Here is a 13,259-nt window from a genome sequence, read left to right as displayed (position 1 = left end):
AAAGTCATCTTTAGAACTTTGAGTTCCTGAAAGTAAAAAATTCATCTCCCAAGCTCTTTAACCTGATGTATAGCTATAGCAAACTCTAAAAAAAGAAAACCCTAGATATCATTTTCTTTAATAGGGTGCAATGATAAAAATCAGGACATAGTATGTCCCAAATAATGACTTTTAATCCCACTAGGAAACAACTCATTGTTTCTGTTTTAAACATTATAATTGCAATTTTGAAATATATTTCTGATTCTAAACATAATTCTAACTATATTTTTAGAACTTTGTTAGGACAAAAATTAAAAATCAAAAAATATAATTAAATAATACAGGTTTTCTCTAGTGGTATTATACTGGTTAACTTAGCTTGAAACATGTAAGTGTTCCAGAATATATTAAAATATTCAAAATTCTGTTCATTCACTATCACTGAAGACCCTCATTACTCTACCTTATGGGTAAAATATCTCCAAGTACCAAGAAAGGACTCTGTGTTTAAGCCTGCCTAAAATTCAAGGGATCCAAAAGTCTCAAGAGAGATTTGACAAAGTAGAAGCCTTAGTGAAAATGTTTGAGTTTTTACTACTCTTAAAGAATCCCAAAGGTTTTTTTGAACGGAATGTCACTCTTGAAACTGGTTAGCAAAGTGCATTGATCTCCTGTTGGTGTATATACACTCATTTCATTTAGTGTATTTTTTTTTAATGTAGCCAATCTAGATTTAAATTGAACTTGTCATGCTGGAGTGCATGTGTCCTGGTTCTGAATCACTCCTGTTCTTGTTGCTATAGTGACCAGCAGACATCAGGAGGAAAGCGGAAAAGAGGAATCTTCATTTAAGCAGGCATGTCCATCTGACACCCCTGCAAGCAGTAGTTCTCTTTACTTCTGTACCTTTTAAGGTTAATGTAGCAAAAGGAGTTATCCTGTTTTGCAGGTTCAGCTTTTATTCTCAGAACTTTTAAAAAGTGTATTTTGGGTTAATACTAAAGTAATAATGGTAACAATGCCAGAATTTAAGAGACAAGGAAAGATTATTTTTACTCTGGAGTACAGTTGTCCCATTATCTTAGAAGAGTATTTCATGGTTTTCACTATTTTCATTTCAGTTTTTCAAGCAGCGATTCTCAACCAGGAACACATTTGCACCCCAGGGGACCTTTGGCAATGTCTGAGATTTTGGTTGTCACAAAGAGGGAGTAACACTGCTGGCATCTAGTGGGTAGAAGCTAGGGATGCTGCTAAACAGGCCACAATGCATAAGACAGCCCCCTTCAATAAGAAATTATCTGACTCAAAATATTAATAGTGCTGTGACTGTGAAACCCTACTTTAAAGCAATGGTGGCGCATTTTAAAAACTGATACTACTCTGTGAATCTCCTAGGATAACAAGTTGACAACTCTGAATAAGGGCTGATATTCTAATTCTTGGAATGGGATGGGCAGAAAAAAGACAAGATATTTAGACATCCATCTAGTATATTACTTTTCACATCCATAAGCCATAGAAAGAAAGAATTTCCACAGGAAAATATTTGAGTGTTTACCATTTATTTGATCAATCCTATTTCTCTTGTGCAATTGTACAAAACTTTTCTCATTTTTGCTTGTCTTAAAAAATACAAGATTGAGAAGTAGATAAGAGTTCAGTCTTAGTCATGTAATAATTTCTTGGGGTCTACGCTGGGTTTCTGGGAGCTACTATTTATGATGATAAAGAGCAGTATCAGTTGAGTCTTGGGAACCCACCTTGAAGCCTCGGTGCACATTTTCCTGGATGTATTACATTTTGGAAAGTAGAGTTTTGGTCCATAGAAAGTTGATTTTCTTTGTTCAAATCACTTAAAAACCCTGAGTTTAAGCAATTTTATATCAACAATAGATGAATAAGGGAGAGTATACAAGTAAAGTGGGCACCAGACTATGCTCAAAAGAGATGGATTTCACATTCAACAAGATAAATGAAACTCTTAGCAAGGCTGACCACAGTGTGCTCATTCCACCGCTTCCCTTAGCCCGCAGGTTTCCTCTTCATGGACTGTGGTACTGCAGGAATTTATGATAGGGAACATCAGACATTTCCTCTTTCTTAAAATTGAGCTGGTACAACATATATGTATTGTAAGTCTCTGCTGCAGGCTAAAAACAAAAATGAATAGATAATTCTCTAAGCTCATTTCTCCTGAACTTCTCAAAGGAAACTGTAATATTATGTATCGGTCTTAAAGGCAAATGATGTAGGATCTCTTCTAGAGTAGTATTTTTGCCTCCTTGGTATCCATTCTCTCCTTTTCTGACATCGATCCTTTGATTATCCTTTGGGGCATCATTACCCTCACCTGTTCTCAGTGTAGATGATTTAAACTGGGTTGGCCCTATCTCCGACTCTGCAGGACCAGCACAGACTCAAGATCTTGCCAAGAAGTATCTCCTTGGCTATAAATCTGATTCCATGGCAGGCAATGAAAACACGATCAGGCAATAAGACATATATTTGAAGTTTATTGGACATAATTGCCAATTGTGGGATACAAACAACTAAACATTAAGGCAGTACAGAAAAAAACCAGAATCTGGAGAAAGAGAAAGACTAACTCTGACATAATTTGAGCAACTGGATCCAGCAGCACCTGAAGTCAGATACCCGTGGATATTTTAGTTATATGTACCAATAAATTCATCTTCTTTTCTGTTTAAGCCAGTTTGATTTCATTTTCTGCTTTTCAAAACCAAAAGTGCTGAAAATGTAGTAAGGAGGAAAAAATAGAAATGTGAAATAGCTGAAAATCAGATGATATTTGTGTCTTAGCAAATGATGTGCTTATTCCTTTTATCTTTCCTTTAATATGTAAACTTAATTTTAAAGAAATGTTTCAACCAATTTAGCCAATTTGTTTCTTGTCTGACACTCTTTTTTTCTCCTAATGGATGTATTACATTTTGGAAGATTAACTCTGGTTCCACAGAGAGTTGATTTTCTTTGTTCTTAGTATCACAGAATAGGCTCCCAATGAATAAAAGAAAATTTTAGTTCACTGTTATCTATTGTGTAGTGAAAATGATTGACTCGCTAAACGCCAACCATGAGACCAGCCAATCTTGTTGATTCAACAAAAGTATCACCTGCCATCAAGAAATCTTTTCAGTTTCTGAAGCTAACTTGCAAAATATTTATAATAATCATGCCTGAAAATGTTGAACATAGTTAAGATTGTTTATCTCCTTTATTGAGTAATGATTTGAGAAATAAGAGAGAAGAATCATTCAATCTGAAAAGCAATCTTGAACTGTAAACGCTATTTAAAAACAAATAATTGTTTTATCTCTGAATGGTAAGACTCAGCAAACTTTCTTGACTAAATGACCCTTTGTCAGTTATGGATCTATTGCAAATTAAAATTAGCATCTTCAGAATTTGGGAAATTTAAGCATTAATTATACGACAGAATACATTGAGGTTTTTTTTTTTTTTTTCCACCAAAGCACTTTTTATTTGAGGCAAAGAGAAGTCTTGCTGAAGGGATTACAGTTCCAAGCAGTCAAAACTCAACTGTTGTGGCCAGGTGCAGTGGTTCTCGCCTGTAATCCCAGCACTTTGGGAGGCTAAAGCAGGAGGATCACGAGGTCAGGATATTGAGACCATCCTGGCTAACACGGTGAAACCCTGTCTCTACTAAAAACACAAAAAACTAGCCGGACATGGTAGCAGGCGCCTGTAGTCCCAGTTACTTGGGAGGCTGAGGCAGGAGAATGGCGTGAACCTGGGAGGCAGAGCTTGCAGTGAGCCAAGATCACACCACTGTACTCCAGCCTGGGCAACAGAGCAAGACTCCATTTCAAGAAACAAACAAAAACAAAAAATTCAACTGTTAGTGGCACTATTTTGACCTGGTATATTTTGCTTCCCTTTGGTCAGAAAAGGGTATTCAGGTTATACTTTCCCCAGCGGGGCAAAAAGAACAAAGCAAACTGGAAGAGACTTCTACTCTACTTACACTGCTCTTCAGATCCAACATCAACCTAGATAAGTCCTTGCTGGCCACTCTACAGGTTGCTCTCCCACTGCTGAGTGACACAGGCCAGGCCATACTACATTTGCAAGAAAAAAATGAGACAGGAAACACAGGTATAGGTCACTTAGGGATGAGCAGGCATCCACAGCTTCAAAACTTCATGGGAAGGGTACTCCTTGTGGGAGGCATAGCTCACCAAGGCACAGACCCTCCAGTTCCTGTTGTAGCTGAGTAAGGTGGTCATATCCTGGCTGCTAAGTTCAAAGTCAAAGACCTTAAAGTTCTCAGCAATGCATTTTGGTGTCACAGACTTGGGGATCACCTCCAAGTTCCTCTGCATGGGGGAACTGTATCAGAATCTGGGCTGCGGTTTTATTGTGCTTGGCTGAGATCACTTTGATCCTGGGATCCTCCAGGATGGAAGGGACTTCAGGCTTGGCCCAGGGTCTGTCAGGAGAGCCAAGGGGGCTATAGGTGGTCACCAAGATGCCTTTGAACTGGCAGTGCGGGAGTGAGTGAGGTACGGGTGGCACTCAATCTGCTTAACCGCTGGTTTATACCTTAAGCCAGGTTTATTTAAGATCCTCTCCACCTGGAGATGATTACAGTTGGAGATGCTAATAGCTATCACCAGCCCTTCATCCCCCAGCACTTCCATGGCTGCCCATGTGTTCACAATGTTGGTGTCATTGGGAACCATGTTGTCCGACTCGTCCAATGGGAAAAATTCCTTTCCAGGCTTAAAGTCAGTCAGCCAGTGAATAAGGTGGAGGTCCAGGTAGTAGAGCTTCATGTTGCTGAGCGTCTTCTGGCAGGATCCTTTCACCAGGACCTTCTTATGGTACGTGCACCCCAGCTTGCTGATAAGCCTCTGGCTTCACCACCTGCTCCCTAAGCTGCTCCTGAATGGCCATCCCCACCTCAGTCTCATTCTGGTACACATAGGTGCAGTCGATGTGGGGGTACCTGACATCGATTGCCACCTTCACAGCCTTGGTTACCTAGCTCAGAGGGGACTTCCAGGTGCCCACCCCAGGATGAGCATCTTGGTGCCATTGGTGAGGACAGGGTGGCTCGCCATGGCTGCTGCGCTCCCCAGACCCCTGCCCAGAACCGTACATTGAAATTTTTAATATCTAAGTTTTCAGGAAAACCCAAGTGGTAATTAGGAATGCAAAGTTTGGGGAAAGTTTTCATTTGAATACAAATATTGTTATTATTATCTTTAAGTCATGGTTCCTCAAAATTGGCTGCATATTGGAACCAGTTTGGTTTTAAAAATACTGATAGTTGAGATACATTATATGGAGTACTGCCTACATTAGGGAGGTGTAAAAACCTCTCTAGGTGATTCTAATGCACAAAGTTTGAGCATAATTGCTTTAAGTCAATTCTATCATTTTAATGCTCATATAAATCACCTGGGGGTGTTGTTAAACTCAGTTTCTGATTCAGTGGGCCTAGAATGCAATCCAAGATTCTGCATTTCTAACTCTGTTGTTGCTGGTGTGGGTGCCACATTTGGAGTAGCAGGGATCTAAGGCATTGGTTGCGTTTTTGGAGTAAATGGGTATAAGAGAATTTTCTAGTGTCCACCCACTGCCTGTCTTAAGACTGGAAATCTCTTGTGATGAGGAGGTTTGTGGTAATTGAACTTTACCTGTAGAGGACATTCTATTATAATGAACACTTGTTGAGAGTTGCTATTCCCGCTGATGGTACTACCTTTGCAAAGGGTGCAGGAAAGGAGAACAGGGGTGCTACTAAGCTGTCTGATTTCACACCCTCTGGCTCTATTCAAAGGGGTGCTTGGCAAAATGGCAAAGTTTGCCTTTTATACCTTTACCCACGCCTTGCCCTACTCCTTTTCTCCTGGCCTACTAGCCAAGCCAGCCACCTTCCTGCAGCCAGTTTCTCTACTTTACTAATTAAAAATACAGTTTTGAAGATCTTACTCCCTCCAGTTGCACCCCAGTGGAAGGCTCTTAACTGATTCCAGATTGGCAGCCATCTTAGTGGATAATTCAGGAATGTTATGAACTTCTGTTTGAAAGTGGAGATGAAATCTCCTTTCTTTTGCCTTGTATTCAGTGTTCTACTGACTCACCACTTCCCAAAACAACATCTTTTTCTGAAATAAGATGTAGTTGCAAATATATTATAGTTTGTGATATATTAGTACCCACACCTTATTATAGCCCATGAGCTAAGGTGCTAACTTCAACAAAGATCCCAATCCCTATGTCTCAAAAACCCTAATCAAATTCGATTTGGTCTACTTAAATAGTAGACAACATAAACATAACAACATGGGGAAATGTTATTTTCTTAGCAGCAATATCATCCCCAAGGAAGTGGTTTTTTGGGGGTGAATGTTTTTGTTAAGTTTGGATAGAGTGGGGAGTGAGATCTTTTAAGGACACACTTGAGGAAGAAAGTTACAGTTTGCTCTTAGAGTTAAATAAAATGCACTTATTTGACCAAGTGAGGTATAGAAGTTGAGCACAGTAGCTGAGAACAGCAGAAAAGATTTTTGGCAGCTGTGTCAGGAAGGGGGAAGAGAGACGGTGTTACTGATGGAGAGAATAATTTGTTTAGGGCAGGTGGAGATTAGATATCTGGAGGAAATTTCCGTGCATTTAAAAAATGTTTTATTTTTAATTTTTGTGGATATATAGTAAGTGTATATACTTATGGAGTACGTGAAATGTTTTGATAGAAGCATGCAATGCATGATAATCACATCATGGAAAATGAGGTATCCATCCATTCAAGCATTTATCCTTTGTGTTACAAACACTTCAATTATAATTTTTCATTTATTTTAAAATTTACAATTTTTATTGACTATCATCACCCAGCTGTGGTATCAAATACTAGGTCTTATTCTTTCTAACTATTGTTTTTTGTACCCAAACACCCCCTGTGCCTCCTCACTACCCTTCCTAGGCTCTGGTAACCATCATTCTATTTTCTATATCAATGAGTTCAATTGTTTTGATTTTTAGATCCCACAAATAAGTGAGTACATGTGATGTTTGTCTTTCTGTGCCTGGCTTATTTCACTTAACATAGTGACCTCCAGTTCCATCCATATTGTTGCAAATGACAGGGTCTCATTCTTTTTTTATGGCTGAATAGTACACCATTGGATATATGTATCCCATTTTCTTTCTTTCTCGATTTATCTGTTGATGGACATTTAGGTTGCTTCCAAATCTTGGCTATTGTGAACAGTGCTGCAACAAATGTAGGAGCTCAGACATTGTTTCGATATACTGATTTCCTTTCTTTTGGGTATATACCCAGCAGTGGGCTTGTGGGATCAAATGGTAGCTCAATTTTTAGTTTTTTTTGAGGAACCTCTAAAATGCTCTACATAGTAGTTGTACCGATTTACATTCCCTTTTCTCCACATCCTTGCCAGCATTAGTTATTGCCTGTCTTGTTGATATAAGCTATTTTAACTGTGGTGAGGTGATATCTCATTGTAGTTTTGATTTGCATTTCTGTAATGATCAAGATGCTGGGCACCTTTTCACATGATTGTTTGCCATTCGTATATCTTTTGAGAAACGTCTATTCAAATTGCTTTGCCATTTTTAAATTGGATTATTAGATTTTTTTCCTATAGAGTTGTTTGAGCTCCTTATATATTCTGGTTATTAATCCTTTGTCACTGGGATGATTGGCAAATATTTTCTCCCATTCTAAGAGCTTTCTCTTCACTTTGTTTATTGTTTCCTTTGCTGTGCAGAAGCTTTTTAACTTGACGTGACCCCATTTGTCCATTTTTGCTTTGGTGGCCTGTGTTTATGGGGTATTACTCAAGAAAATTTTGCCCCAGCCAATGTCATGGAGAGTTTCCCCAATGTTTTCAGGTAGTAGTTTCACAGTTTGAGGTCTGATATGGTTTGGCTCTGTGTTCCCACCCAAGTCTCATCTTGTAGCTCTCATAACTCCCATGTGTTTTGGGAGGGACCTAGTGGGAGATGATTGAGTTATGGGGGTGGGTCTTTCCCATGCTGTTCTCCTAATAGTGAATGGGTCTCATGCGATCTGATGGTTTTAAAAACAGGAATTTTCCTGCACAAGCTCTTTTTTTGCCTGCCGCCATTCACGTAAGATGTGACTTGCTCCTCCTTGCATTCCGCCATGATTGTAAGACCTCTCCAGCAATGTGGAACTGTGAGTCCAATTAAGCCTTTTTTCTTTCTTAAACTGCCTCTTGGGCATGTCTTTATCAGCAGCATGAAAATGAACTAATACAGTAAATTGGTACTGGGAGTGGGGGCTGCTGAAAAGATACCAAAAACATGGAAGCGACTTTGGAACTGGGTAACAAGCAGAGATTAGAACCGTTTGGAGGGCTCAGAAGAAGACAGGAAAATGTGGGAAAGTTTGGAACTTCCTAGAGACTTGAATGGCTTTGACTAAAATTCTGACAGTTATATGAACAATAAGGTCCAGGCCGAGGTGGTCTCAGATGGAGATGAAGAACTTGTTGGGAACTGGAGCAAAGGTGACCCTTGTTATATTTTAGCAAAGAGACTGGCAGTATTTTGCCCCTACCTTAGAGATTTGTGGAACTTTGAACTTGAGAGAGATGATTTAAGGTATGTGGCAGAAGAAATTTCTAAGCAGCAAAGCATTCAAGATGTGACTTAGGTGCTGTTAAAGGCAGTTTTATAAGGGAAGCAGAGCATAAAAGTTTGGAAAATTTGCAGCCTGACAATGCTGTAGAAAAGAAAATCCTATTTTCTGAGAAAGCCAAGCCAACTGCAAAAGTTTACATAAGTAACACAAAGATCCAATGTTAATCCCCAAGACAATGGCGAAAATGTCTCCAGGGCATGTCAGAGGCCTTCACTGCAGCCCCTCCCATCACAAGCCCAGAGGCCCAGTAGGAAAAAGTAGTTTAGTGTGCTGGGCCCAGGGTCCTCAAGCTGTGTGAAGCCTAAGGACTTGGTGCCCTATGTCCCAGCTGCCCAGCCAGGGCTGAAAGGGGCCAAGATAGATCTCAGACTATGGCTTCAGAAGGTGCAAGCCTCAAGCTTTGGCAGCTTCCATGTGGTACTGAGCCTGCCAGTTCACGGAAGTCAAGAATTGAGGTTTGGGAACCTCTGCCTAGATTTCAGAAGATGTGTGGAAACACCCTGATGCCCAGGCAAATGTTTGCTGTAGGGGCAGGGTCCTCATGGAGAACCTCTGTTAGGGCAGTGCAGAGGGAAATGTGGGGTGGGACCTCCCACAGAGTTCCTACTGAGGCACTGCCTAGTGGAGCTGTGAGAAGAGGGCCACCGTCCTCCAGATCCCAGAATGGTAGATACACTGAAAGCTTGCACCCTGCCCTGGAAAAAGCTGCACACACTCAAGGCCAGCCCATGAAGGAGCTAGGAGGGAGGCTGTACCCTGCAAAGCTACAGGGGTGGAGCTGCCCAAGACTATGGGAACCTACCTCTTGCATCAGCACGACCTGGATATGAGACATGGAGTCAAAGGTGATCATTTTGGAGCTTTAAGATTTGACTTCCCTGTTGGATTTCAGACTTGCATGGTGCCTGTAGCCCCTTGGTTTTGGCCAATTTCTCCCATTTGGAATAGCTGAATTTACCCAATGCCTGTACCCTCATTGTATCTAGGAAGTAACTAAATTGCATTTGATTTTACAGGCTCATAGTGGAAGGGATTTGCCTCTTCTCAGATGAGACTTTGGACTGTGGACTTTTGAGTTCATACTGACATGAGTTGAGACTTTGGGGGACTGTTGGGAAGGCATGATTCATTTTGAAATGTGAAAATACGAGATTTGGGAGGGGCCAGGAGTGGAAAGATGTGGTTTGACTCTGTGTCCCTAGCCACATCTCATCTTGTAGCTCCCATAATTCCGAAGTGTTGTGGAAGAGACCCAATGGGAGATGATTGAATTGTGGCGGCAGTTCTTTCCCATGCTGTTTTCCTTATAGTGAATGGGTCTCACGAGATCTGATGGTTTTAAAAATGGGAGTTGTCCTACACAAGCTTTTTTTTTTTTTTTTTGCCTGCCACTATCCACGTAAGATGTGACTGGCTTCTCCTTATATTCCACTATGATTGTGAGGTCTACCAATCCACGTGGAACTGTGAGTCTACTTAAGCCTCTTTCTTTTGTAAATTGCCTGGTCTCAGGCATGTCTTTATCAGTGGCATGAAAACAAACTAATACAAGGTCTTACATTTAAGTCTTTAATCATTTTGATTTGACTTTTGTATATGGCAAGAGATAGGAGTCTAGTTTGATTTTTCTGTATATGGTTGTCCAGTTTCCCCAGCAACATTAATTGAAGTGAATGTCTTTTCCCCAGTGTATGTTCTTGGCACCTTTGTTGAAAATCAATTCACTGTATGTGTGCGGGTTTGTTCCTGGGTCTGTACTGTGTTCCATTGGTCTATGTGTCTGTTTTCATTCCAGTACCTTTCTGTTTTGAGTGCTATAGCTCTTTAGTATAATTTGAAGTCAAATAACGTGATTCTACTAGTTTTGTTCTTTTTACTTAAGACAGCTTTAGCTATTCTGGGTCTTTTGTGGTTCCATATAAATTTTAGGATGGGTTCTATCTATTTTTTTGAAAACTATTATTGATAGGGATTGCATTGAATCTTTAGATTGCTTTGGGTATATGGAGATTTTAACAATATTGATCTTTCTAATGTGTGAATATTGAACATCTTTACATTTTGGTGTCCTCTTCAATTTCTTTCATCAAAGTGTTTTATAGTTTTTGTTATAGAGCTTATATACTTCTTTGGTTAATTCCTAGGTATTTAATTTTATCAGTTCATTTCTTCAACATGATGTGCACTAGGAATCGTTTTTCTTGTTGCTTGGTGGCACTTGTAGTAAATGACCCATTTCTTATGAACACAATGGGGCATTTTGGTATCTAATTTATAATCATAAAATGTAAATTAACTTATATCACTCCTACACTCAAAATTTTCTAGTAGTTCTCCACCATATGCAGAGTAGAAGCTAATGGCTTTATGGTTATCCTCAAGATCTCACATGATTGCTTTCTGACCTTATCTCTGTCTTAATTTAATTTAGGAGAGCTAAATAATTAAACATGAGGCTAAAGTACATAAAAAGTGGCAGCCTTTTATTGCAAATATGCACACACTCTCGGGCGAGGTTCTCTGGTCCTCAGGTAGGGGGCCAGGGAAGTCGTGCCGGCCTCTGCCGGCAGCGGACTTTTATGCATTGGCACTGGAAGGGGGAGGGCAGTGGGTGGGATAGGGGCGTGATAGGGGCATCTCCATAGGCGTGGCCGGGTAAGTTTCGATTTCTTCGGATTGACATCACCTGGTGCATGCTCAGTTGATCTGCTTTTTCCCAGGGGCGGGCTGAACTTTCCTGAGCGCAGGCAAGTCATTGATGGAGAACCCGGAAGCAACAGGGACTGAGCCATCTTGTTTTCCCTCCTCCATTTTGTCCCTCCTCCCTCACCCAAACAGTCCAATCTCTTATTGATTATAAGAATTTGGGGTGCTGTTGTCTGTCTGGCTGCTTCCTGCTGTTATGGGGCATAGTTAGGGTCTGAAGTTGGCAGTTGGACATAGGGATGCAGGAGCATTTGGTTGAAGGTGACTCGGGTGATTTCTCGCACCCTGGCTCGGAGAAATTTTATTAGAATGGGAGCAAAACATAAGGCAAGGCAGAGGATAAGTATGGGAATTAGGAAGGGAAGCATCTGCTGTACTACAGGCAGCAGCCATATCGGTGGTCCGGGAGTTAAGGGGGCGTTAAATAGTTGAAGGTCCTTTTTGATTTTGTTTAAAGTCTGAATATTGGTATCCACTAGACCTGATTCATTGATGTAGTAGCAACATTCTTCTCCAAGGAAAAGGCACATTCCCCCTTTTTCAGCAATAAGAAGGTCTAGTGCTCGTTTGTTTTGTGCTGCTACCTGGGCTACTGAGGTGATTTGGCGTCGTAAAGAGGCTAGACTTCCTGCCAAGGCTTCTATGGCTGCTTGAACTTGGGTGGAAAGTGTTTATGTTGATTGAATAGAGTGAGTCAGGGCCCCTGTTCCGAGTCCTGAGGCTACCAGGGATGACGCTAGGGAAACCCCGATAACCAAGGGAAGAAAAACGGCCCGCTTTTGGATTGTATTGCTGGAAGTGGTAAGCTGTGAAGCTAGCTCAGATAATTCTCCTTCGTCATATAGGGTTAAACCAGGCACTAAAGACACCGAAACACAAAGGGATTGGGTGATGGAGGTGGGGTTAAGGATTTTGGATAAAGTTTGGTCACACCAGGAGTAGCCACCAACGGGGGCCGTCTGGGTCCTGCTGGGAGCTTGAGTGTGATTACACCATGAAAGGTTGCAAGTAGAGCAGCAGAAAGGAAGGGTTTGACTTTCTGGATCATGGTATAACGAGACTTGAGGCAAGGATGTTGCTTGAGAGGAGCTGGTAGGGTTGGTGGTGATACTGAAAGCAGCTGGCAGAGTGACCGCCACTAAGGGAGGTTTTCTGAGTGTAGCGCAGAGGAAGCAGTGGGAGAGGTTTTTCAGTCCAACTGCCTTTGTTAAGTTAAGTCCTTGGCGTGTAAGTGTCAACCATGAGAATGAATTTCATTGTTAGGGGGTAATGGGTCTTCATTGTTAGGGGGACTTAACTGTTTCTGTAGTTTCTGTTCATGAGATTGTATGGCCGAGTTTAAATTTTTTTAATTTTGTAGGGCCTGTACACTCTTAGCGAGATGTACTTGTTGTACATATACTCTCTTTATTTGGATGGTTGTGGTGGGATATGAGGAAAAAGATGTTGCATATAGTCCACCTTTAACTCCCTGGGCCCACCGAGGGTCCCAGGGATCCTTAATATAAAGAATATATTTTCCTGATGTTAAATTTCTTGTAAAAGGTCAATCTTTGGGGGTACAATAGCCATTTTCACACATTAAGCCTATCTCATGCATGTTGCAATAGTTGTATGGACACCCCAGGTTGGTCTCTTGCCAGTAATTTTTACAATTATATTCAGTTTGGTCGTACAATAAACATATGACTGGGCGGTGGTAGTTGCTGACAGAACTTAGGTCAAAGTTAAGGAAGAGGGCAGCTTGGTAGCCCTGGGGGGAGCAATCTGCAGTACCCTGCATTGCTGAATGTACCTGATTGTTAGTAGACCAGGTTTCAGTTATAGAAAATCTCCATATAAACTTAGGATTAGTAGGAATAACTGGGGGAATTAGAGTGAACCATAA

General features: G+C 40.8%; 1 pseudogene; it reads right to left on the bottom strand.

Moving 5' to 3' along the window:
• Positions 1-4,133: 4,133 nt before the first annotated feature.
• Positions 4,134-5,090, bottom strand: LOC105508393 (annotated as a pseudogene).
• Positions 5,091-13,259: the final 8,169 nt, after the last annotated feature.

Source organism: Colobus angolensis, unplaced genomic scaffold, assembly GCF_000951035.1.
Source record: "Colobus angolensis palliatus isolate OR3802 unplaced genomic scaffold, Cang.pa_1.0 Scaffold160, whole genome shotgun sequence".
NCBI lineage: Eukaryota > Metazoa > Chordata > Mammalia > Primates > Cercopithecidae > Colobus > Colobus angolensis.
The sequence above is the reverse complement of the archived record's forward strand: the minus strand, read 5'-3'. Positions and strand labels throughout refer to the sequence as shown.